Raw genomic sequence first — 26,090 nt, 5'->3', positions numbered from 1 at the left:
TCCAGATTTGGCCTACCAGCTGTTTTAAGCAGGCGCTCGAGCTCCTGCTGGGGAGTGCGGTCTGGGGCTTGCCCTGCTCTGCTGCTCCAGCTGGGGAGCAGGTGTGGGGGCTGCTCCATGCTGCTCCCAGAAGCAGCAGCATGGCCCTGCTCTGGCTTCTACATGTAGGGGCAGCCAGGAGGGTCCCCTCTGCACGCTGCCCCTGACCCAAGTGCTGCCCCCACAGCTCCCACTGGCCAGGAAGTGTGGCCAATGGGAGTTGAAGGGGCAATGCCCGCGGATGGGGCAGTGTGCAGAGCTGCCTGGCCGTGGCTTCGCATAGGAGCTGGAGTGGGGATATGGCCGCTGCTTCTGAGAGCCGCTTGAGGTAAGCACTGCCTGAAGCCTGCACCCCTGAGCCTCTCCCTGCACCCCAACCCCCTGCCCCAGCCCTGATCCCCCTCCTGCCCTCTGAACCCCTTCATCCTAGTCCAGAGCACCGTCCTGCACCCAAACCCCTCATCCCCAGCCCCACCCCAGAGCCTGCAACCCCAGCTGGAGCCTGCACCCCTTCCCGCACCTCAACCCCCTGCCCCAGTCCTGATCCTCCTCCCGCCCTCTGAACCCCTCAGTCCCAGCCCAAAGCACCCTCCTACATCCCTCAACCCCAGCCCCACCTCAGAGCTCACACCCTCAGTCAGAGCCCTCACTCCCCCCACACACACACCCTACTCCCCTGCCCTAGCCCGGAGCCTCCTCCCACACCCCGAACTCCTCATTTCTGGCCCCACCCTGGAGCCCACACCCTCCTACATCCCAAATGCCTCACCCCCTCCCACACCCCAACCCTAATTCTCTGAGCATTCATGGCCCGCCATACAATTTTTATTCCCAGATGTGGCCTTCAGGCCAAAAAGTTTGCCCACCCCTGACTTAGACAGACACCTATACAATGTGGCTGTAAAACATTGCTATGCTGATCTGGTAGCATTTACCCATAGGTATAAATTCCTGCATAATGTACAAGGCAGTGGACAGTAGACCGGGGGACTCCCCAGGCTCTGGATTTTATTGCTACTTCTGCCACTTCCTCTTTTAAAAGCATAAACCGCTCTGTGCCTCATTTTGTCCATCAGTAAAAATGCTTGTTTCACATGGTTTAATGAGTTAATCCCATTATGCATTTATGTTCTAGGGGAATGGTGTCTCATAAATGCGAAGTATTATTACAATCACACACAGCACTGGCAATCGTGTGGCCACTTCAAATATAAATATTGGAGTTCTGCAGTGAGGAAGCTAGAGACATTCACAGGCAGATCTGTTTCAAAATGATGGCCAAAGTAACATTTCTTTTTAAATTTGTGGAAGGAACGGGAGAGAGGTATTTTTAGAGCCTCACAATAACCTGCTTAGACCTCTTGCCATTTTGAAATAGAGGGGTGCTGAAGAAGTGGTGTTCAGATCTGGATTCTGGGTTTGGATTGGCTTAATCAGGGTAGTGCACACACTCATCTTGAGATACTACCAATATTTTGTGAAACATTAGTCCTAAAGGGCAGAAATCTCAATATATCGACCCTTTTTGTGAAATGTTGTTGCCCTCCGAGATCTTGCACCAGCTTCGGTCATGCTGTCATCAAGAGAGTTCAAATGCATCCAAACTGGAACCTAAATATGTTGCTATGCTGAAAGGTGTTAATGGCTGCAATCAGATGAGTCTTGGATCCAAACACAATCACAGACCTCATTAAAGCCAATGAGTGTGCCAAGCACACTCCTTCAAACTCAGCAGGTGTGATCAAGCCTCTTTATATAATAAAGCCAGCTGCAAACAGTGGCTACTACTCAAGGGGTAGGCCACATGGTAGGCCACGGCTAAGCACTTTGGACTAAGAGGTTTCCCTGGTTGCAAACACAGGAGCGAGGATCAGTGCTTAATTTGTAATGAAAGCGATGCCGGGGCTCAAGCAATTTATTTTACATTCATAACTGATGCAGCAAGCTCAGAGGTGCCACGGCTATGAACTGCCAAGCGTAGAGGTACCGGGGCTCAGCCCTGGCAAGCATTAAGCACTGTCTAGGATATTAGTTTGCAGCCTGTGTGGAAGCAGAAAAGCTTGGGAAGGCGTTGTTAGCATGACCCAGAAAGGAAGCATAGAGACAGAGCTTCTTGGGCACCCAGCTTGCTGGAGTGGCAGAAGTAGGGATTTCTGCCTTCTACTTGTTTCTACTGCATTCAGGGGAATAGGACTTGGGGTATTTCTACACTATGGTGCCTACACAGCATAGCTCTGCAGCCTATGCTAACTGAAGAAGTTTTCTGTTGGTGTAGGAACACCACCTATCCCACCAAAGCTAGCTATGTTGATAGAACTGAGGGTTATGTTGTCATAACTACATAGGTCGGAGGTGTGTTTTTTCACACCCCTGACATAACTATGCCGATATAACATTCAAGTGTAGCCAAGGCCTTGGTATAAGCAAACAAGCATATACCTGACTCGTTATACTGATTTCTTTTCCTAATAGAAATAACCCTGCAAGGCCCTGAATTTTAGCTAGCCACTTGGGCTTAAGAGTTAATATATTTATTTATTAAACATTTGTAAATAGCAGCAGAGGTATGAACAGCATTTTGCCAAGAGAATGGAGACCTGGGACCAGATTCTGATTTCACAGCAATGAAAATCATGGTGGAGTAACTCTAATGAGCACAATAGGTCACAGAGACACCATAAAGTCCACTAGGTACATAGCCATTGCTGTTGCTTTTATGTGAAAGGTACTCAGATACCATGGTGAAGGGCAGCACTAAAAAACCTAAAACAGAAAGGCCAAATTTTGCTCTCAGTTATTCCATGCCAATCCTGAGTAATTCATACAATTGAAAATGAGTTACTAAGGATTTGCACCAGTGTAAGTGAAAGCAGATTTTGACCTACTGGAGTTACACTGAAGAAAGATCAAAATCATGCCCAAAGTGCCTGCCCTGAGAAGTTTAAATTCAATTAGCTAAATTCTGCTCTCAATTGCATCAGAATACCTCTAGTAAAGGAAATAGTGTTTCACCAGATTTACACTCATGTAAAGGGAAGGCAGAGTTTGGCTCTAATTTAGGAATTTACTGTCTAAAAGATCTGGATTCTCACCCCTGTGAACCACTCCCTGTGACCAAAGGGAGTGCCATTGGTACCTGTGTGCCAGCACAATTGTTGTATTAAAACTTTTGTTGTGTCTTTCTGGGAACACTGCTGGGCGGCAGACAGTAACAGATTCAGAACAAGGCACCAACTGTCCATTTCCATTACACACCATGACATGGGTTTCACAGGGAACATTGAAACATTCTAAGTGCTAAATCACAGCTGTACAAAAAGAAAACAAGAGCATTTGTAATTAAGTTACTAAAATGAGTTGTAGCAGCCTGTAATCCCTTCATTTAATCTACTAAAATAGAGGTGGGTCTATACTCTTTCCAGTTCATGAGCTCCAAAGGCAATACCCATCTTTATTTGTTTTCCTGAGGAAATAATTTGACAGGACACAGATATATATTTTTTAATGCTTTGTGGTTATTAGAAGGGTGAAAAAATATTCTCTGAGCAATGCTAACAAACTATAAGTATTCCATAAATGCCAGATACTGTACTGACTACCCTGTTAGAGTCATTTGGGGAATCTTCTCACCCCTTCAGTCAGAATGTCTCTGGTTCATTTCCCATCATTGGTATTACGAAAAACAGTCTGGCGGTCAGTCAAACAAGGACAGTTTTACTGATAAAGCCAGAGGGGGAAGCAAATAATTTGTCAAATCCTGCTACTCCTAAACATAAAGAGAGCTGCGAATCAATACACGGAAGGCGTTAGTTTGATTCTGACTGCAGAAAGGAAAGGGCAGCAGTGTGTTTAGTGTCTCCAAGCTAATTGAGTGAGAGTGCACTCTCCATCATATCTACTTGTTACCAGAAAGGAAATGTACAAGATACAGTATACAACTTAAAGAGGTGGGGCGGGGGGGGGGGGGATTAGAAACACTTCTCCATGTTACACCTTCTTCAGTTAAGGAAAAAAACCTAGAATGTATCAGTTTCTGAAAATCAGCTCTGAATTAAACTCAATTTTATTTTTTTCAAATGTTCTATTAAAATAAAAGTCCTCCATGAGACATTTAGCCGTATTTCCTTGGATGTTTTACTTATCAGCATTATACAGAGTCCGTATACTTAGCGTCTTGTGACATTCAAAACCAAGAGCTACACACTAGTAATGTGGCCATTCGATACAAAGAATCGAAACGGTTTGCTGCTTTTGCTAATGTAACTCAGCATTTGGTTTATTTTTATTTCACTCTTTTTTAAAAAAAATAAATATTGAGAATGACAGCCAGGATATCTGGAGTTTTACCAATGTAGGTGCCAACACCATAAACTGGAATGTTTGTTGACTTCACAAAACTGAAGTGGTCTATTAAAAATATGCCTGAAGACTATGCTGAGAGCACTCATAACTTTTAAAGGACACTGAAGGAGGCAAAATATTTGAAAGATTCAAGATTGACGTGACTTGTTTAGGCTTGTTAGCAAGTCACTGGCTGTCCTAAGAGTCTGAATTCACTATTTTTCCTGTGCTCTTACTTTCACTTTGCACCACTGGATCATATGTATGATCCAAAAGCAGGAGGTGCACACACTCCATTTTGTGACCATGGCCCTCATGAAAAAGCATTACATACATTTATCTTCACCAGTTGATGCGTCTCTGGTTGGTTTCACACTTTCTAGGCAAGTAAAAAAAAATTGTGCGGTGGGGCGCTGTCTGGCTAAAGATTTAATCTGGTAATGTATCTTCTCTTGCCACTGGATAACCTTTACACTAAAAGCTCATTCCTCAATTGCTCAAGACAGCTGGAGGGGAGGGAGGCAAAACTGGCTCACAGCCACCTTTCTGTCTAACCTGATCCTGGGCTGTCCCCCAGCATACATTAGAGCAGCCATAGAGACTGTTCTGCTGAGTGAGGATTGGCTGACTGCAGCACACGCCAGTCTCATTGCGAGAATAGTCCCCATACCACCCCAGAATGCCCTCTGTGCAGTACAGAGTTAATGTCATAAAACTGGTTTTGTTTTGAATTACAGGAAAAAGGTCAGGTTGGTTCACACTCTATTGGAAGTAGTTTGCCCATCTCTAGAACTATAACCACAGAATCAGAATAGACATTGAATAATCTGTCCAAAGGGCACAAAATACATGATCCATCAACACCAAAACTAAATCAAATTAGAACCCATTAGCTCTCATGGTTGTGAACTTTGCTGTGACCATAAACCTTCAGCTGTCACAATGTTCTCTCTGTATTTTTACTAGACCTGTTAAAAACATTAATATAAGCCCAAAAAGTGATATATGTGTGTATGTGTATATATATATATATAAAATCACTAAATATCAGACACTATAACTACCGTACAAGCTACCATTTATCCCCCCAAATCCTTTTTTGTAACAGTGTGTAATATATCATAGCTTATCGCCTTTGACATGACAAAGGATCTATTACTGCCAGCTTTCTAACTTCACAACCAGATAATTAATTCTCATTCCTACATCAGGGAAAGTACTTGGAAGTTAATAATAGACTAAGGAGCACCTTGTTAAGAAACCTCTCACTTTCATTATGTTTGCTCTCATATTTTGCCTGATTGCTCAAGAGGGAAAACATACATATTCAGTGACGGATAACAAGAACACCTTACTGAGAAAAGAGGATGCATGAAATAATTACCAAGAAGTATAAGAGACGAGTTTTTGTTTGTTTGTTCATTTTGAAGTACATTTTAGGAATGTTAACTAAAAGTGAAAATACCCACCCAAATTTTATGCTATTTCTTGCTAGACAGTGTTGAGATCAGGAAACTGTTGTGACCTTCATTAAGAACATAAGAATGGCCCTACTGGGTCAGACCAAAAGTCCATCCAGCCCAGTATCCTGTCTACCGACAGTGGCCAATGCCAGGTGCCCCAGAGAGAGTGAACCTAACAGGCAATGATCAAGTGATCTCTCTCCTGTCATCGAGCTCCACCCTGTGACAAACAGAGGCTAGGGACACCATTCCTTACCCATCCTGGCTAATAGCCATTAATGGACTTAACCTCCATGAATTTATCTAGTTCTCTTTTAAATCCTGTTATAGTCCTAGCCTTCACAACTTCCTCAGGTAAGGAGTTCCATAGGTTGACTGCGAGCTGTGTGAAGAAGAAGTTCCATTTATTTGTTTTAAACCTGCTACCCATTAATCTCCTTTGGTGGCCCCTAGTCTTATATTATGGGAACAAGTAAATAACTTTTCCTTATTCACTTTCTCTACACCACTCATGATTTTATATACCTCTATCAGATCCCCCCTTAGTCTCCTCTTTTCCAAGCTGAAAAGTCCTAGCCTCTTTAATCTCTCCTCATATGTGACCCGTTCCAAACTCCTAATCATTTTAGTTGCCCTTCTCTGAACCTTTTCTAATGCCAGTATATCTTTTTGGAGATGAGGAGATCACATCTGTATGCAGTATTCAAGATGTGGGCGTACCATGGATTTATATAAGGGCAATAAGATATTCTCCATCTTATTCTTTATCCCTTTTTTAATGATTCCTAACATCCCATTTGCTTTTTTGACTGCCACTGCACACTGCGTGGATGTCTTCAGATAACTATCCACAATTACTCCAAGATTTCTTTCCTGATTAATTGTAGCTAAATTATCCATCATCATATTGTACGTATAGTTTGGGTTATTTTTTCCAATATGCATTACTTTACATTTATCCGCATCAATTTTCATTTGCCATTTTGTTGCCCAATCACTTAGTTTTGTTAGATCTTTTTGAAGTTCTTCACAGTCTGCTTTGGTCTAAACTACCCTGAGCAGTTTAGTATCATCTGCAAATTTTGCTACCTCAGTGTTTACCCCTTTCTCCAGGCTAGCAACAACTGTGATACAGCAATAGCATGCCTCATTTCAGGGGCATTCATCACTACTCAGTCTAGCAAAAGTTCTAGCTTCCATCCAAAACTATCTACTAGCAGTTTGCTTCCCCACGGGAGGTATGTCTTCACTATACAATTAACTCAGGTGATTGGCATCTGGGTCTGAGAAGCCAAGTTAGCCTAGCCTGAGTAAATGCATCCCCTCAGCAAAGTCCATGCCCTGTTATTGTGTCCTCACTGTTTCTGCACTCACCTGTGGTGTATCTAGGGGCATATCCCAGGGGGGGTTGTGCTGAGGCACTCTAGAATTCTTTTCCAGTCAATTGTGTCAACTCCAGGAGAATCTGTCTGTCCGGGGGGGGGGGGTGGAATTATGGGAAGGGCACTGCAGGACTATCAGTACATGAGTGATCTTCACTGCAAAGTGAGCAGGTTCCAGCCAGGGTTAAACTGGAGCCTGGTTTTCAACCTATGTTCCAGCCATGTCGCTTAAAGCACCTTCAAACCTGGGTCAGAAATTTTTCTGTGTGTGTGTGTGCAGGGGGAGAATCTCAGGTAATAGGCTGGGTTAACTGTTCAGTGAACACATACTCAGAGTGTTTCATTCAGGGAGTGAAAAGTCCTTACAAGAGTTTTTTTTTTCCCTGATATAGAAGGGAGTTTCCTAAAGATTCCCACTTCCCCCATCAGAAAGTTCATCTTCTTACATTTGTAACTTTATAGGTCTTTGCTGGGTTACAAATCAGCAAAAGTAAAAACCTTTTGAGTGTGTGAAGAATGAAGCCATGTCTGAAATAATTTTATATAATTCAGAAAATACTGATATCTTCTTCCTTAGGTCAGACCAGTTGTCTACTCAAGTGTTTGTTTTTTGTTTGTTAGTTAGTTAATTAAAATGCATTACAAAATGTTACTACTACATAGTGATACTGACTTCATTAGCAAGGTAACAAAGCCTATGAACAAATACAGACCGCAAACCTATGAAGATTTATTTAGTTTTGAGCAAATGAGCCTATGCATAAATCTTTGCAGCATTGGGGTAACACAGAGGGAAGTGCTGTGTTACAGTTACAAAATACAGCTATATTATGTAACAAATTCATGTAATTCATCCTCAGGATTACATCCTCACACTCTTATCCATAAAACCCAAACCAAACAAGACGCAGAAGAAAGAATTAAAACAAATTTTAAAAAAGAAATGACATGGAGCAAGGAACATCAGTTCATCTATGTTTCATGAAAAGGGAATACTTAAAGATAGACTCATAACTATCTATGGTCACCAGTGTCAAAAGCATCTATTAGTGCATAGACATGATTCCTGTTCCCTGGCTATACCCCCAAGACCATCCACAGAACAATATCTGAGCTACAGTGCATGTTTAATACTTTAGACTATCACTGCTGGTGCACTAGTAACAGCTCTAGGTAAGGTTCCCTAAGTATTTCCACTCCAAGACCCTTTTTAAAATCTTTCCATAAATTTCCTAAATGTTCACATTGCAACAAGATGGTCTGTCCTTTATAAGGGGGTTGGGGCCTGGTGCTAACCAACCCTACTCCAAGGCATGGCCCCTTTAAGAACAGATAGTTCTGAGAAGAATCACCAGACCCAGCCCGAAGTTGGAACTGGAGCCAGGTGCCCAAGACATGTGGCTACCTGAGGGTCACAAAGAGTTAGCTCAGTCAAGCAAAAGCCTCGTCAGGAGAGACTTTCAGGGAGACTCTGCTGTGATAGAGCCAAGATGTGGGCTGCAGAAGCTGTGAGGATTCAAGGAAGGCCTTTGAGTCCCTGCCCCAAGGGAAGGAGTGAGCCTAGGGACTGGAGCTAGAAAGACACCTGGGTAGGGTTGCCAACCCTCTAGGATTGTCCTGGAGTTCTTCAGGAATTAAAGATTAATCTTTAATTAAAGATATGTCATGTGATGAAACCACCAGCAATTCATCCAATCAAAGTTAGCAACCCTAGGCCTGGGGGAGGTCTCTTCAAAGAGGTCTAAAGTGGAAAAAGCAGACCTCCCCCACTCAGAGGCAAAGGGGAGAGAGTGAGCCAGGGTCGGAAGCCTTGAAACAAGGATAAATTGGAAGCCATGAGGAAAGAAGGATCTGAGCCTAGAAGGGCAAAACAAGTGTGATGTGATTGGATGGTATTTTGGGGGGGTGTGGGGGGACTTAATGAATTAAACCCCAAGATGGGGATTATTATTTTAAAGCTCCTAAGTGTACCTGAGTTGAATAGAGGACCAGCAGGGGGAAGGGAGGCAGGGTGACTGCACTGCCATGCTAAAGCATGTGTGCTCTGGGACCACACCCTGAAACACACATAGTAACCTGAAACTGTCCAGACCTGGTCTCTGCTCAAATGTGAAATGTTCTTGAACATGTGACCAAACATTCAGTGCCAGTTACTATAAGTCTAGTTTTCTAGGAGAGAGGAAAAAAATTACAAAATTAAAATTAGTGAATTTAAAACACCCCTAAAAATTGCTTTTCTGTACATAAAGTATCTCAAAACTCTTAGTTTATCTGCACAAGGTTGTGACTCAAAATATCAGACCTTAAATCCATCACTGGTACAAGACTGAATACTGCCCCTCCTGGGCCTCAAACTAATTTTTAGTTGTGATATTACACCATTTGGGAGAAAGAAGGCAAAGTTTCTCAGGCATGTAGATTTTAAACAAATGGCAGCTGTTAGAAGCAGCTCAGAGATTTTGAATGTTAAAATTAATTTGAGAGATGGGTTAGTGGGCAGAGTGCAGATGAAACAGCCAAAGATGCATGTTACAGCCATTTTATTACACGACTTTACAGTTTATTGCATTACCATCAACACATTTTACACAACTCCCACACACTATATTCCAGAAAGGTAAGATTGTTTCCCTAACAATAGCTTGTGTATTAAATGTATAGGACACTCAAAATAGCCAATACTACTGAGGTTTACATTTAACAAGGGAGACATGAAGATAGAGATCACTATGCATGGCTATGTATAGAAAGAGCACTTTATTTCTTTTACAAAACAGATCAACATAAAGACTACCGTAGGTGACCTTAAAAAGAAATATTTACTTTATCACAACATTGACTTTACCGAAGTAAAAATAGAATGTTTTTCTATACAGTCTTTAGAATATAATATCATAGCAAGACACTTGCACAACTCTACAATGTTTCCTTTGGTAGGTGACACAAGGTGAAAGATATCAGAAATGTAAAGAGAAACGATACCCATTTACCATTTGAGTTAAAAAAAAATTATCCTGTTATATTTAGCAACTAACTGGCAAACATAACTGGGTGTGAGCTGTCCTTTTCTGACAACATCCTCTGGCACCTGATCCACTGAGTAGCATTGACCATGGCCTTGGGAGGAGGAGGATGCGAGATGAGTTTCGCTTTCTGGCAGGATGAAGGTTTGTGGCTTTGGCGACTGCTACAAAGGAATGACAGGATACAATATAAGAACCTAGGGGCATAATTCCAGGTGCCAGTAGGGGCACAATGGAGAAGAGGGGAGGGGCTAATGAAGACTCCTATCTCGCTGATCACATCCCCTTGGAGCTATAAAACTCCTCCTTCCAATTTAGCTGCCCCCACTTACCATTCAGAAACTCAGCATTATGCCTGCATATGTTAAGGATGGGGAAAGAGGCTCCTGCACCTTCTCCCCTGCCCAGGCAGTGCAAGTCAGAACTTAGACCTAAGTGATGACCACTACTATTATTTGCCCACTGATATTTTGGGGCTGAAAGGTGGGGGAAGATCACCTGAAAGATAAACAAACAATTACAAATTACAATTGTCCTTGTTGCTTAAGTAAATTTTAAAAATTGCCTTTCAATTATGGGTCAAATGGAAGTTATTCTTGGGGAGAAGACTGGACTGGTGTTTTTTCAGATGTATTAAATTCTTTCTCCTTCAGGCTTTCAGATATTAAATTATTTCTGACTGAATCTAATCATAGTCAATTGCTCTCCTTATCTGATAAGAGAGAAAATATATACATATCTCTAATCAACTGGTTCCTTTCCTGTATCATTGTAATGCAGCCCTTTGCCTTATCAATACAGCACAAAGACACATTCCACTTCCAAAGTTAGTGAGAAGGAACAGGTGATATTTTTCACTCAGAGCTCATGTATTCAGACTGACTAGCTGCTACTGCACAGCATGTACACCAGTTCATTATTGTGAAGGTCTGAATTGTGACCCTCTGCAGCGCAGACTTAAACAGTGCTGGGAAGTCATTTCCCCCCCCCAGTCTATATGTACTATGTATGACTGAATTAATGGTGCAGTTTAAATTGTTGCTAAAATGAATAAAGTTTGCTTTGTTTTGCAAAAACAAAATAAGAATATTAGTGTCCTGCATCTGCCAGAACACTCATTGCCTGTCCTTTTGAAATCAGCAGATTGGGTCGGTTCATTACTATTCCATTCACCCAGAGCTATTTGCAATAGCAAACACAGCAATCTTGGGCCCACTGAACAAGGGAGAGAGTTGTTTACTGTCAACAAAGAATCTTTTACCTTTACAAGGAAAAATGCATATTAGCCTTTACTAGCAAAGAGAAAACAACTATGATTCCCATTTGATAGGTTTGGATCTCATGACAGATGTGTCAGGCTTTGCAGGAGGTATTCCTTGCTCCCGGAATTAACCCATATCATACTGTAATGTAGAGAAGTTATTGGTGTGCACAGGAAAGTCTTCTTAGATGTACATGTGGCTCAGAATTTAGTAAAATACTGAGCAATATCCTAACAATAATATATTAAATTTTCTCAGGAACACTTGCATCCCAAATGTCTCCCACTGGTATTTTCCACTTGCTTCCCAAATGCTTACATCTTCTCTTGCACCCAGGATACTCAAGTAATAAAGAATGATCATCAGCAAGCCCTGGAACATACTGAGGCTAGAGACCACAATGCCTTTAGGAAACATACTGAGGCCAAAACATGCAGTCTTGGGAGTTCTTAAAAATATGGCAATGTAAAGATTGTCTCAATAAATAAGCACGCTCACTCCTAGAGAACTTAGAAGATGAACAGCTCTTTGCACAACTATCAAAAATACCTGTGGGACAACGCACAGGCCAAATATTATTTTCCACCTTCATCTTTTCTAGTTTCATCCCAGGAACTCTTTGGAGTTTAGATGCATGGGGTTGGTAAGGCAGAATCAGGCCTATTTTTCCAAGGAAATGTCTGTCAAGAGAGACTTTTAGGTAGAGATGTTCAAAAAGCATAAATCAAAGCAAGGTGACTAACTCCCATTGACTTGAGCATCAAACTGTCTTTTATGCTTTTGAAATCCCCCCCCTCCCAGTTACATTTTTAGGTTTGCCCCTGAAAAACAACTGAGAAGCCTTGAAGAGGATTCACAACAGGAGGCTTAGTCAAAGAGGCCTGTACTTCAGGGGTGGACAATTTTCTAGGTGTGATAGTCAGGTAGAGGTCGGGGGAAAGTACTCACACAGGACTGGACTCAGAGAAACTAAGGATCTGTCAGACTTCATGACAAGCCAAAAGAATCTTCCCTAGAAAGGAGAGGAAGTTGAGGAAGTCAGCAAATCTGCAGTGCCCTCTGCCTCTATCTAGACTTGATTTCCTCCCATTGCTCCAAGTCAGGAACCAGGGCCTTGGAGGGAGGTCAAGTAGGCAAATGTGTGGTGGCATGAACACATCCTCTACTGCAGGGGTCGGCAACCTTTCAGAAGTGGTGTGCCGAGTCTTCATTTATTCACTCTAATTTAAGGTTTCGCGTGCCAGTAATACATTTTAACGTTTTTAGAAGGTCTCTTTCTCTAAGTCTATAATGTATAACTAAACTATTGTTGTATGTAAAGTAAATAAGGTTTTTAAAATGTTTAAGAAGCTTCATTTAAAATTAAATTAAAATGCAGAGCCCCCTGGACCGGTGGCCAAGAGCCGGGCAGTGTGAGTGCCACTGAAAATCAGATCGCGTGCCGCCTTTGGCACATGTGCCATAGGTTGCCTATCCCTGTGCTATTGGATTGTGCACATATGCTGTATATGCTGTGCTGGGTGCTGCAGAAGCTGGACTACATGGATCCTTCATGAAAAAGCTATTCTGTTAAATTAACAGCAGCAAATACCTTCATTCCTGTTTATGTGCTAAGTATAATTTATACTGGGTTTACTGCTTCACATTTCTGAGTGGGGCAGCATCACATGGCAAAAACCCCTTTGGAAAGGAGACTTCGGCCAAGAAAAATGAGGCAAATACTGAAACTTAGAAAAAAAAAAGTGCTATAAAATCCTTTATGTCCACTGAGAGCAAACAGGAGATTAAAAATAATACATTACATTCTAATGCAGGAAATCAAATTAATTGTTCAAAACCAGATATGATTTGTTAATTATCTAAAACTGATTATTTTGAAAGGAATTATACAATCTCTTATACATCACTGTCCAAGTCCCAGTCCGACCCTTTCCTATATTTACAGTTAAGAAGGAAGTCTTCTGATGACATGTCTCAAGGGGAATGAGACACCACTCTTAAGGCGCATAAATTGGAGCTTAAAGTCATACTGGAAAATTAATTGTGATCAAAGGTCACATTTTTGTATTGTCAATGCTTCTGAATAGAGCTGGTCAAATTATTTGCTGCAGACTGTTTATCCATTTGGATTAGGCCCTTTAATCTATTTATCCACTAAAAGATCATGAGTTTTACAAACTGGGTTTGAAATTGATGAATATGTTGTATTAAATTACTTCAGCCTATGGGCTTCTGATGCACTGTTTGCATGCAAGCATATTTGGAATATGCTATTTTAGATGGTCACCAACATCTCAGCCTATTTTTTCTTTCCTGGATTGGATGATCAGAAATCACTCATTGGGAATGCAACGAATATATCAGTGGAATAACAGAGACTTTGTGGCATGCCTGGGTTTGCCTGTCACCTAATGATATGTAAAATAAGGACTTTACATCTAGTTATGTCATTTATCAGGGATGCATCAGTATCCCGGAAATTCATAAGTCACATCTTGTGCGTAATCAAGGTACCAATAGAAGCAAGTAGGGGATATCAGCAATCCTGAATCATCTGGGTTTCTCTGAACATAGCTGTGAAAGTTTCTTTGGAAACAAAAACTTTTATTTGCCCCCTTTTTTTTTCTTTTAAACAGAGAGAAAGAAAGAGATTCTCTAAGAATTGGGCTCAGGCATGCGCTTTGCACAGGACTGGCCGAAGGAACAAAATGCAAGCAGGCATATATAAAGCCTAGCAGCATGGAATCTATCAAATTGGAACTCAGTCCTGAAAACACTTACATTTAGGTGGTCATCTGACTCTGCAGACAGAAAGGAGCCCATGCTTTGTACCAGAACCATTTGGCCCTAACTTAATATTACACAGAAAAAAGATGTTTTAAAAAAAAAAACTTGCAGTTGCAAGGTCAAGCACTCAGTAGTTAAGGAAGCCAGGGGTCCTGTGTAAAAACAAAACAAAAAACACTATGAGCATGTTATTAAAGATTTATCATAATGCATGCGCATAAGGGAACATAGTTAAGGTTGCAGGCTTTTTTTTTTTCTAGAAACATGGGCAAAACAATATATTTTTCCATAACTTTGTTCTTGGAAATGTCTGAGTCCTTTTGGTAGAAATTTTCAAAAGACATTCAGCTTGAGCAGATATCCAGCTTGGAACATTTCAGCCCAAATGATTACAGTTTGGCAAAGTTATAAGCAACCAAAATGGGAAGTGCTGCCCAACCTTAACAATAGGCAGTTCTACCAGCCCTGCCTATGATAAACATTGATGTCAGCATTCAGTTATTGTAGCAGTGTGACAGCAAATAAGGTGTGAAAGAAAAAGTGTCAGGGATAGGATCCAATAAAGTCAAAATGAGGAAAACTACGGGGATGGGTGAATATAGGTGACTACTATGGGAGATCAGCGGAGGCAGGGAAGGAAGAGAGATAGGATAATGAAAAGGGAGATGTATACACTAGGAATGGAATGCCAGCCATCCCTCCCCGGGGGTTAGGAGAGGGTAGGGGGAGCATATGACCCAATTAGCAGAGGGCACAGGAGTGCATAAGAGTTACAGGGATCCCCTGAGTACAGTATTTACATTCTAGTTCACTAAACAGTGAGGTGGTAGGCCACCCAGAGGTGACATGCCATATGACAGTTTATCTCCCTGGCTGACCATTGCATATTGTGTCTCTAACAAGTGGAGTCTATTTGCATACTGTGTCAAATGCTAATGAAGAGATTGCAAGGATTGAAAAAAAAATGAATGGGAAGAGGTGAACAGTGGGGGAGGGAACCCTGTTTACAGTTAAAGAACAAATAACTTGTCTAATATAACTAGGGGGTCTCAGCCATCTTGGTTGAAAAATGCTGTGACGAGGACTTTGGGTAAGCAGAACCTTATTAGACAAGATGGCATCTTGTTAGTTATGTTTAAGCTCTAGAATTCATGTTATGGTTTTATTTTAGATGTAATCCTTTGTTTCCATTAATCCTACTTGCCATCATTTGAATCTCTGTTCTTTGTTAAATAAGATTATTCTTGTTTTCACGATAAATATATTTAAGTGCTTTAGAAAGACAAGGTGGGTGAGGTAATATCTTTTATTGGACCAACAGAATTAACCTCATCCACCTTGTCTCTCTAATATCCTTGGGCTGACACAGCTACAGCAACATTGCACATAGCATATGTAAGTGCTGTGAGTTAAGTGGAGAAATGATCCCGAGGTGAAACTGATAAGCCAGTGTGTATTATTCCCTTGGGAGCAGCGGATCTGTGTGTGTCCAGAGGAACAGGGGCTGGACGCTCCAAAGGGATGAGCAGAGGACTCAGGGATTGGAGTTTGCCTACCACTAACTTGTGAAGAGAAAGTGGGGCCTGGAGGGGAGTGCTTGTGTTTCCAGTAGCTGCTGGAGTCAGAGCACTGACCCATGGCAGGCACCAACAGGGCTTTCTCCCACTAAGGATATGGGTAGCGAGGCACCATATGACCCTGGGTATCCCTGGGAAGCATCACAGAGTCATCACAGAGTACCCCTGGAAACAGCCAGCAGGGAGACCGACACTTTTGCACATGTACTTAAGGCTGAATTTTGCACCTTAGTTGCTTTCTTATTTGGGGGTGGATGGCTTCCCTCTAAAGCTCAAAAACCAGAAGGCAATTTAAAAAATCATTAATCTAATTTCTTTTAAGGCAAATGTAATTCTTGGGAGGGCCAAGTGATGATTTTGGAGTGCTTTGGGTTGGCAATACTTAGTATCTCAAATAGCTGAGCACCTCACACACACTCACCCCCACCATTTCACAGTGTGTATACTTGTTCCTAGCCATGTTGGATTAAGTCAGGCCCCCCAAAATCACATGATTATCTTAAAAAGCAAGAGATTTTTTTAAAGGAAAAAAATATAAATTTGGGGGCTGTTTTACTTGTCTTCTGATTTCTGAGCTTTACTCCTATGAGGGCTAGAAACTTTTAAATGAAAGTCATGATTCTCATGCAATCTCTTGATTCCAGCATCTATTCTGAAGCTTTAAAAACACAAACAAACATTAATCATGAGAAGCATGATACAATCGCAAGCTGTTGCTGTGTTTTGGCTACATATGAGTTTGATGTTCAAAAAAGTTTACAAACAAACAGCCATGGATACTTCATCATCACTACTAGTAAGCTGTTGAATATAGGCTCTCTCTTTTTTGCAAAAAGAAATAGAAAAAGAGAATGATTGCTGATCATCTGTAATTAATATTAGAAACCCCTAGATGTCACTGTTGATGCATAAAATGCAGACAGACCAGGGTCGGGCAAACTTTTTGGACCAAGGGCCGCATCAGGTTTCCAAAATTGTATGGAGGGCCGGTTAGGCAGAGGCTGTGCCTCCCCAAACAGCCAGGCATGGCCCGGCCCTGCCCCCTGTCCGACCTCTCCTGCTTCTCACCTCCTGATGGTCCCCCAGGACTCCTGCCTCATCTAACTCCCCCCCCCCGTTCCCTGACTGCCCCCCGCCACCCCATCCAACCCCCCCTCCTTCCTGACTGCTCCCCCGGGGGACCCCTGCCCCATCCAACCACCCCTTCTCCTTGACCGCCCCTGGAATCCCTGCCCCGACTGCCCCCCGCCACCCCATCCAACCGCCCCCCTCCTTCCTGACTGCGCCCAGGGACTTCGGCCCCCATTCAACCCCCCTGTTCCCCACCTCTTACTGCCCCACCCCGATCCACAGCCCCGCCCCCTGACCACCACCCTGAACTCCCCTGCCCTCTATCCAACCTCCCCCCACACCCTGCCTCCTTACCACACTACCTGGAGCACCAGTGGCTGGCAGCGCTACAGCCGCGCCGCCCAGAGCACCAGGACAGGCAGCCGCACCGCCCGGAGCCAGCCACGCCACCATGCAGCACAGAGCACCGGGTCAGGCCGCAGCTCTGCAGCCCTGCAGCCCAGAGCATTGCGCCGGCAGCGGAGTGAGCTGAGGCTGCGGGGGAGGGGGAACAGCAGGGGAGGGGCTGGGGGCGAGCCTCCCAGGCCAGGAGCTCAGGGGCTGGGCAGGAGGGTCCCAAGAGCCTCTGAGACAGACCATTTATATTTGTCTAAAAAATGCATTTTTTTAAACTTATCTGTTGACCTGAAAGTATATTACTAAAGATGAATGGCCCATCTCAGATATACCCATCACTTCCTCAGAGTCCCAGCCACACACTGTTGCTGCCATCTTAATGCTCCTTGGCTATTCCTGGTCCCAAGGAGTTCTGGAAATGGAAGTATTGATATATCAGGAGAAATGATATTCTTATGCTATTTCTAGCTTAGCTTTGTAGACCCAAGATGTTCTAATAAGACAGAGATAACCATTCAAAGAACTTTTGCATGCCGCGGCAAGCACTAGCTTTATTCTCTATCTTTGTGATCCCAAATCTGGCTATGTTGCCCTTGGAAACAGTCACTGTACTCACTACTTCCAGGCATTATGCTAGCAGCTGTACACAGGAAAATCCACTGGACTTCCACAAAATAGCAGATATGCCCCAGTGGACCATTTATGTTGTTTATGTTGCCACCTAACTTCCCTCTTCCCCAATTAAATCATTTTTGGCTTGTTTAAACAACTGTGAACACACTCACATTTTCCAAGTAATGCTGCAGAAGCTGTTTTTTAGGATCAATTGAGGGGCAGGGGGAACCGTGAAGTGATCTTGAAAGGAAGTTCAGAGCTTAAGTGGCAGCACATGGGAGTAGCCACAGAGACATCTATCTGCGAGAGGCACCGAAATGGGTATCAAGGTTGGAAGGAGAGGGTGCTGCTGAGCAGAGAAGGCAGATGGGGAAGCAAAGGAACCAGGTTTGAGATGCAAGAAGATTGCTTGATATTTGCCTTTGAAAGTGAGAATGAGGAAATGGCACTTGATGTGCACCATGATGGGGTGTCAGTAAAGTGAATCAAGGGAGGGTATGATATGGTTGCAGCAATGGGCAAGAGGTAGTGAGGCTGGTATCAAAGAGACCCAGGAAGAAGCCATTCCTAGGGGCCAGACTAGTAATCTGGCAGTTGGAATAGAAAAGGGTACGGTTGTGAAAGCCAGAGGGAGGAATGAGAGGATTTGATCCCAGCCTGGATAAGCCAAGAAATGGAGTGGAAGGAGTCAGAGCTGATTCCCAAGTCAGAGTGACTGGGAAGATGTGGGTGTTACTGACCATAACAGAGGATGCAGCAGTGGAGAGTGGTTCAGAGAGAAGGTGATGGGGCGCCATCCCAAAGGAGACAGACAGATGGTGACAGGTGGGAGAACGAAGTGCAGGAGATGGGTCCAAAGAGAAGAAATATATTGGAGTGTGTCAGAGTAGAGGCAATGGGAGCAGAGGTCGTCACCGAAGGACAAGGTGTGGATAGAGAAGTGGAGGGTCCACTGTGGGGCTTCCACAGAGAGAGGGAAGAGAAGTCGAAAGAGTGGCCAGAGAAGTCAAGATATGATGCTGAAGAGGAGCGAGCAGAAACAACAGACGTGTGCAGGGAAATAAGGCTGGGGATGGGGAGGCCAGAGCCTTAGCCAGGAAGAAGCCTTTGGAGGATTCGATAAGTGGCCCTGTGAGTGCAGCATCCCTGGAGTGGGAGAGCGGGAGCCAGGCTGGGGTAGATCCAGGCCTGAGTCAGAAGTAGGAGAGTGCAAATGCAAGTTGCAGACAGCCCAGTCAGTGATTTTGGGAGATATGGGGAAGAGAGAGTTGGGATGGCAGCAAGAGAGACAGGTGGGTCATGGGTAGGACTGGGTGCATTCTAGTCAATTTTAGTGAATGTACTAGCATTTTACAAACATTAGTGAAGTGATTCATCAACATTTACAGGAGATAAACAATAGCAGGAAGTAGAGATGGCTGGAAAACAGTTTGTTTACCACAGAATTTTAATTTTTCAATTATATAGGCAGAAAACTGAAGTATTTTGATTCAAAATGGTGCTGTGGTGCCTCATGGGAGTTGTAGTTCAGATGCCTTATGCTCCCATTCTCTTCCATAGGTGGACTCTGGCCAGACTACATCTCCCATGATGAACTGCTTTCTCCTCTTGCTAAGGAGAGGGAGTGAGTCATAGAAGTCCCTAGCTGTGGTGCATCATTGGAAATGTAATCCAGACAGAAACGCCATCTGCAGTGCAATTTTGAATGGAAACCTTTTGGTTTTCAGCCAAAATGAAAAACATAATTTTCAGGCATTTGTTTTTTAGATAAAATATTTCCCCCACCCCCACCCCATAAAGCAGATTTTCATTTTTCAAATGCAATTTTCTCTCAGAAAACAGTTTCAGTGGAAAATTTTGGCCAGTCCTAGCAAAAAGGTAAGGTGACTTGACCTAAATAAAGCCAGATTTAAAAAACAAAACAAAAACCCTCAGCACTGAAAGTGTTGCACTCTTAAGAAAATCTGGCAGCCTCATTTGATGCCTAAATCTGGCCCCAGTTGGGGTGGCTCAGATCTCTCAAATACTTGACCCCAAGGCTATTAGCTGCAGACTGCCCCCCCAAAAAAACCAAGTTGGTCTGTGCTTCCCCCCAAAATTAAAGGGCTCATGGTCATAACTATCAGCCTTGGTTGGCTGTGTCTGTTGGGAAGGTTGTAAATAATCCCCACCTTTAACAAAGGTGTCAATTTCTGGGCTCAGCCAGAGGTGAAAGTAAGCTGATCCGGTCCGGTACAGCATACCGGCAAGAGCCAGTACACCGTGCTGGACCGCACCGGCTTCCACGGCGGGGATTGAAAGGGCTCTGGGCTGCCTGTGGCTGCAGACAGCCCAGAGCCCTTTCAATCCCGTCCACGGCTGAGATTTAAAGGGCTCAGAGCTCCATGCCGCTGCAGGCAGCCCAGAGCCCTTTGAATTCCGGCCACAGCTCTGGTGGCCGGGCTGGGGCCAGGATTTAAAGGGCTCTGGGCTCCCCTCAGCAGCAGGAGCTCTGGGCCCTTTAAATCCCTGCCCCAGTCCTGCAAAGCTCAGGGTTCCCCCGGCGGCAGGAGCCCCAGGCCCTTTAATTTGCCCCTGAGCCTGGGGGGGCTCCCAGCCACCTCTTTAGCTGGGAGCCCCTGGTTGATTTAAAGGTCCTGGGGCTCCCAGCCACAGCCGGTGCCTCAGGGCCTTTAAATCTTGGGAGGCCCCGCCTCTTCCAGATGAGGCCACGCCCCCCTCAGGACTCTGGCAGTACCAGTAAGTCCTGTAAGTTACTTTCACCCCTGGGCTCATCCCATTGAACCATGTTCTAAAGCAAGCATGGAAGACAACTGGGATATGTGAGGAAAGTACTATGATGTGTTGCATCTGTATATTCCAGAAAAAAATAAAAGCAAAATATTACCTTGGAAGGTAACCAACATATTGAATCTGATGCTGCAAATCTCTCTCTCTCTCCAAAGAGGAAGAGGGGGACCATTCTCTTATTATTTGCTTCTGTGTACAACTTCATTGTAAAACTGGTGAGAGAGGAGATTTGGACTCCTGGTCTTTTTAATCTGATTCTAATGACTCAGCAAATTGCTGTTATTTCCCCCCCCGCCCCGCAAAAAAAAAAGCTGATGTGGAAACTGCTATTCATTTTTAAATGTCTGAAGCACATTTGCCAGTTGATGAATCCTGATTGGCTGCATTTTTCTTTTGCTGAAAGGCAGAAATCTAGAAAAAAAATGTAAGTTTCCCCTTGCTAATAGCTGGGAAACCAAAATCAATTTCAGCAGCTTGCTGAGTAATGTAATTAGAGGGCTCACAAATGACAAATGCATCATATGCCTGAGCAGAAGGCCAGCACTGTCACTTTTATTTAACCCCACACACTAGCTTTCCTTTTCAAACAGACAATCTTCAGAGATCTCTTTAGAAGGGCAACTCCAAACATGTCTTCATTTTAAAGGGCAAGTTTGCCTGTTAAAACAAACTGTGAGCCACAGAAGGCCTTGACTTGAAATACAGATCAGCCAACACTTGACAGCAACTGCAAATGTACATTGCACACATGTATAGAGATATAGATATGGACATATCAGTGAGTCTGTGATACAAAAATTAATTCATCATACAAGTATAAGAAAGCAATAAAAGACTCGGTTTGCAGATAGTCACTTGGGACTTCATTCTGCCCTTTGGAATGCAAATACAAATGAAAATGAAAATGACTAACTATCAGGGGCAAAGTTATGGAGGACTTAAGTGGGACTCCCTGACTAGTAGCCAAGGTGTCCTGCTTAGCCCATTTCTATTAGAAGTAGGCAGGAAGCATGGTCAGGGTTCAATTCCATGGTTCATCTCATTGCTAGTCCCTTTGCATTGTCCTCCCCTGCTGATACAGCTATTCCCATGCACCTCCCACTAGCAAGCTGCTTCACCTCTGTTTGGCTAAGTGTTCAATGTGGGGGAGCTGTTCCATATGCTCACAACCCAGCTCTTACATCCCTACAGTCCCCAAATGGTATGCTCCTCCCAGGTTTCTCAAGACAACTGGCCTGACGCAAACACTCTTGGCCAGTCCTCCCCTCCCACCTGCCATGGACCTTCCCACTCCTGCTAACCTGTGACCCTCCAAATGGTGCTTTGAGAGAAAAAAAAAACAGTGTATTTGCTACTTGCATTTATCTCAATTGGCTGCAATCAAGGATGTGTCTGCAGTTACTCAGAGCTATAAAAATAGATCAGACAAAAATAGCCTGCTGAGCAAAACCAGTGAATAGTCTCTATCACTGATTAAAGGGCCTGTTTTTTTTTAAAATGGACTCTAATTTTGCAGATCCAAGATTAAGGGTATCCATGTAAGATGTATTTTGTCTGAAAATAGGGTAGCAGACATGTAAATGCTAATATTTGAACCAATAATTTATGGCTTGCAAAACGGGAGCCTGTTTAATTGTGTGGGCCCGAAAAGTCAATAAGTATTTATCCATTATGTAACACCTTTCATCCCAAAGGACCCCAAAGCCACTGCAGTGCTGAAATACAGCTGGGGCGGATGGTGGCAGTTGTGTCATGGTGCACAGCCTCATAATGTACTGCAATCATTTAAGATAGGAGGAAGTACACTGAATCCAGCATCCATGGGGGACGGGGGGCTTCAAACAAGGAGCCGTGACATGCCTCTAACCCCTTGGGAGAAGTTGCTCTTGAAATACCACAATGTGTCTAGGGGACTCGCCCCTGAACTAGAGCCGCAGTGACAGCAGAAGTCAGGATTCTGTTTCCTAAATTGCCTAAGATCCTGGGGGCAGATAGAACAAGCTAGCAACACTATCAGAACCAATCATAAGCCAGAACTGAGAGACAAACCATTCGGTTTTACTTTCGGTTTTGGGGGTGTTTCAGAAACTTTCTGGGGTGTAGCTGGAGAGAAGCATCATGGCCAGGAAGGAACCTTCTACCTTCACATTCCTATCCAAGGGAAGACTGAGTCATTTCGGGATTTCTGGGACATTAAACAGTGTCATCTCAGCTGTGATCAGAAAGCCAGGAGGGGAGGGATAGCTCAGTGGTTTGAGCATTGGCCTGCTAAACCCAGGGTTGTAAGCTCAATCCACGAGGGAGCCACTTAGGGATCTAGGGCAAAAATTGGTCCTGCTAGTGAAGGCAGGGGGCTGGACTCAATGACCTTTCAAGGTCCCTTCCAGTTCTAGGAGATTGGTATATCTCCTATTATTATTATAAGGCTGAGGAAAGTCATTGTCAGACTATCAAGAGACAGTCTAAATGCACATTGGAATCCAGACAAGAGAGCCACAAGGACAATCTTACCATCCTTGGCGTGGATACTTTGTAATAACGCATGTGATGGTGCTCCACTCACCAAACTGGAGCCTCCTGCTGGCCATCTTGGGGATTAGCAGTGCAGGTTGGTACGCCCTCTTCCGATGGTGCCTCACCCACCATCACACCTGCTCTCGGACCCATGTCACTGAAAGGACTGCAGCGTCCTCTTCATGACACAGCACTTCGGCCGTGTCATGATCTGTGCTCCCCGCTTCAGGGGGCCCTGCAGTCAACTGTCCAGCCACTTCCCCAGTGGTGAGTTTGGGGCAACCTGGGCCCGCCCACAACTCCAGGTCCCAGCACAGGAACACTGTAGATGGCCACCATGAGCTGTGTCCCCTCCAACTCCTCAGTGCATTTCCCAGGACAACTTCCCCACAACCCCAGCACCTTCTTTGCCCTTACCTCAGGGCCTCAGCAAGCTAGCTGTAGCAGCCAGAAAGGAGCTCCCTGTTCCTTCCCAGCACTGCTCTCTCCAGGGTGCTAGCTTCCACCCAGCTGCAGGGCATCCAGTCCTCCCTCCTTAACCACCAAGGAGTAACTGACCCTGCTCTGCCCTGTGGCTCTTCTTTTGTGGGCCCACTTGGCCCTGACTGGCTGCTCCTCACAGCCCCGCCTCCTGTTGGCTGCTTCCTGCGCAGCCTCCCTAGGGCTCCGTTAACCCCTTAAATGCCACTGCATGGTAGACGTCCCATTACAACACCCCTGTTTATTTGAGATGGAGCACAGGATTGTTTGTACTGGCTGTACAGTTTATATATTGTTTTTTGTTATTGTGATCTGCTTTTCCATTCTCTCCTATCCTAAGTTCCCCAGACCTAATAAAGTTTCAGTTACTGTTTTATTATGCTGAAACTCATAATAGCAATTTTATTGTTTGTGCGCTGACTGACACTCCTCTGTAACAGATTGTGCATTAAATATTTTCCCAAGGGACAAACCCTCTGTGTTCTCTGCTCTATGAGGGGTTTTCTTGGGGGGTGGCACCAGATGCCCTTGTAGGTGAACCTAGGACTCATAGCCCTGAGGAGAAAAGGAAGAAGCTGCAGACACAGCGAGGGGCTGAAGTTACAGCTCTGACTCCAGAAAAACAAGTATGTTTGTTGTCTTTCTTTTATTACATGACATGAGTTCTTATTTGGTAGGCTGAGGAGAGTGCACACCCTACCCTAGCATCTGTCATGTCCTTCTTTTATCCTTTCCCCACACACACCCCAATTCACTTAGAACTTACCAGCTTTGGGCTGCTCTCTGCACTGCTCTTTGGGATTCAAAATGGAGGATGATCCATTTAAGGCTTAATGGAAATAGAGCATTAACTTTTGTGGCTCTGATGTGAAAGGCCACTGTCTGGATTTAGCTCTGGAGGAGGAAGGAGCTGGTGCAACTGACCTACATTTTTAAATGTGACTATTGATGGTGGGTGCCTCAGTGTTTGGATGCCCAGTTTCAAACACTGTAAATGGGTCTGATTTTTGGGGGGGTGAGGGTGAGGGTGGGGGAGGGGTTAGTGCTCAGCTGTATGACAAACTTCACCCCTTTAAGGCAACTCAAACTGGACACCCAAAAGATAAGACTTGGAAAACCTAGTCACTTTTGAAAAATTAAGCCTTGAGTAACTGAGATTTTAGACACCAACTATCTTTGTATAAGCAGCAAAGAATCCTGTGGCACCTTATAGACTAACAGACGTTTTGCAGCATGAGCTTTCGTGGGTGAAGTGGGTATTCACCCACGAAAGCTCATGCTGCAAAACGTCTGTTAGTCTATAAGGTGCCACAGGACTCTTTGCTGCTTCTACAGAACCAGACTAACACGGCTACCCCTCTGATACTATCTTTGTATATAATATATATATGTATAGAAATATAACTTGGCTACAGAAATGAGTTTTATCTTCTTTCTCTCCACACCACATTCTACAGTGTAACAAGGAATTTAGAGGCACAGGGTGAAATCCTGGCCCCACTGAAGTCAATGGGAAAATGCTATTGACTTCATTGGTGTCAGGACTGATATCCCAAGCTGGAATTAAGCAGAACACAGGGGCTCATCTATTTTCATGCAGAGGGTCTTGGAGTGTCAGGGGCCAGAAATAGCTGGGACCCTAATATTACAGCACTTCCAATACCACATTATTTCTTAGCACCATACCAGGCTGTTGGTTCAGGGAGAAGACTGGCACATACTCTATCAGCCACCATTGCTTACTGTACGGCAATGATCTCTAAGAATATTAAGTAGGCAGTGTGGGCAGGGGAAGAGAATGCCACTTACTAAATCACTTCAAAACACCAGGTAAAGAAATCCAGAGGGAAATAATCTTGGAAATTGTCTCCTCTTCTTTCCTATGTTTAAACAACAAAATTAGGACATTTGTATCAATACCAACAATATGATATTTCAGAAATATTATAAAACAAGAGACTGATGTTTAGAATGCTCTATATTCAGTGGATATTTATACAGTTATATTCGCTTCATTACTATTACATTAAATACCTGAAAGAATATAGCATCTTTTAGAAGGTACTCAGTCACTGTGGCGCTCTCTGTAAATAAGAATGCTTTATTACATGGTTAGTAGAGAAAAATATTTTAAAAAACAAGAGTAATTTCTTTATGAATCTCAGTATGTCAGATGTGGGCTTGTTTGTATAATTTCTCAGGTCTTGTCTGCTGCAAATAAACCTAGTAGGTAGAGTGCTCTGCACAGGAAGGCCCTGTTCTCAGCTGGCCCTTATATTATAAATCAGGGTCCTGGCCACCGGCCCGGGGGGCTCTGCATTTTAATTTAATTTTAAATGAAGCTTCTTAA

The 26,090-nt window shown here is 43.8% G+C and overlaps 1 long non-coding RNA gene across 3 annotated transcripts; it reads right to left on the bottom strand.

The window, feature by feature from the left end:
• Positions 1 to 9,716: 9,716 nt before the first annotated feature.
• LOC120369510 lies at positions 9,717 to 25,610 on the bottom strand. Of its 3 annotated transcripts, XR_005583198.1 has the most exons (4): positions 17,630 to 17,696; positions 14,292 to 14,449; positions 10,581 to 10,746; positions 9,717 to 10,412 (listed from the first exon to the last, which is right to left on the bottom strand). It is a non-coding gene; the product is annotated as an uncharacterized LOC120369510 (long non-coding RNA). The 3 variants fall into 3 exon arrangements; XR_005583199.1 differs by lacking the exons at positions 14,292 to 14,449; positions 17,630 to 17,696 and adding an exon at positions 25,550 to 25,610; XR_005583200.1 differs by lacking the exons at positions 14,292 to 14,449; positions 17,630 to 17,696 and adding an exon at positions 23,678 to 23,791.
• Between the last annotated feature and the right edge of the window lie 480 nt (positions 25,611 to 26,090).

Source organism: Mauremys reevesii, linkage group 7, assembly GCF_016161935.1.
Source record: "Mauremys reevesii isolate NIE-2019 linkage group 7, ASM1616193v1, whole genome shotgun sequence".
Lineage (NCBI taxonomy): Eukaryota > Metazoa > Chordata > Testudines > Geoemydidae > Mauremys > Mauremys reevesii.
The sequence above is the reverse complement of the archived record's forward strand: the minus strand, read 5'-3'. Positions and strand labels throughout refer to the sequence as shown.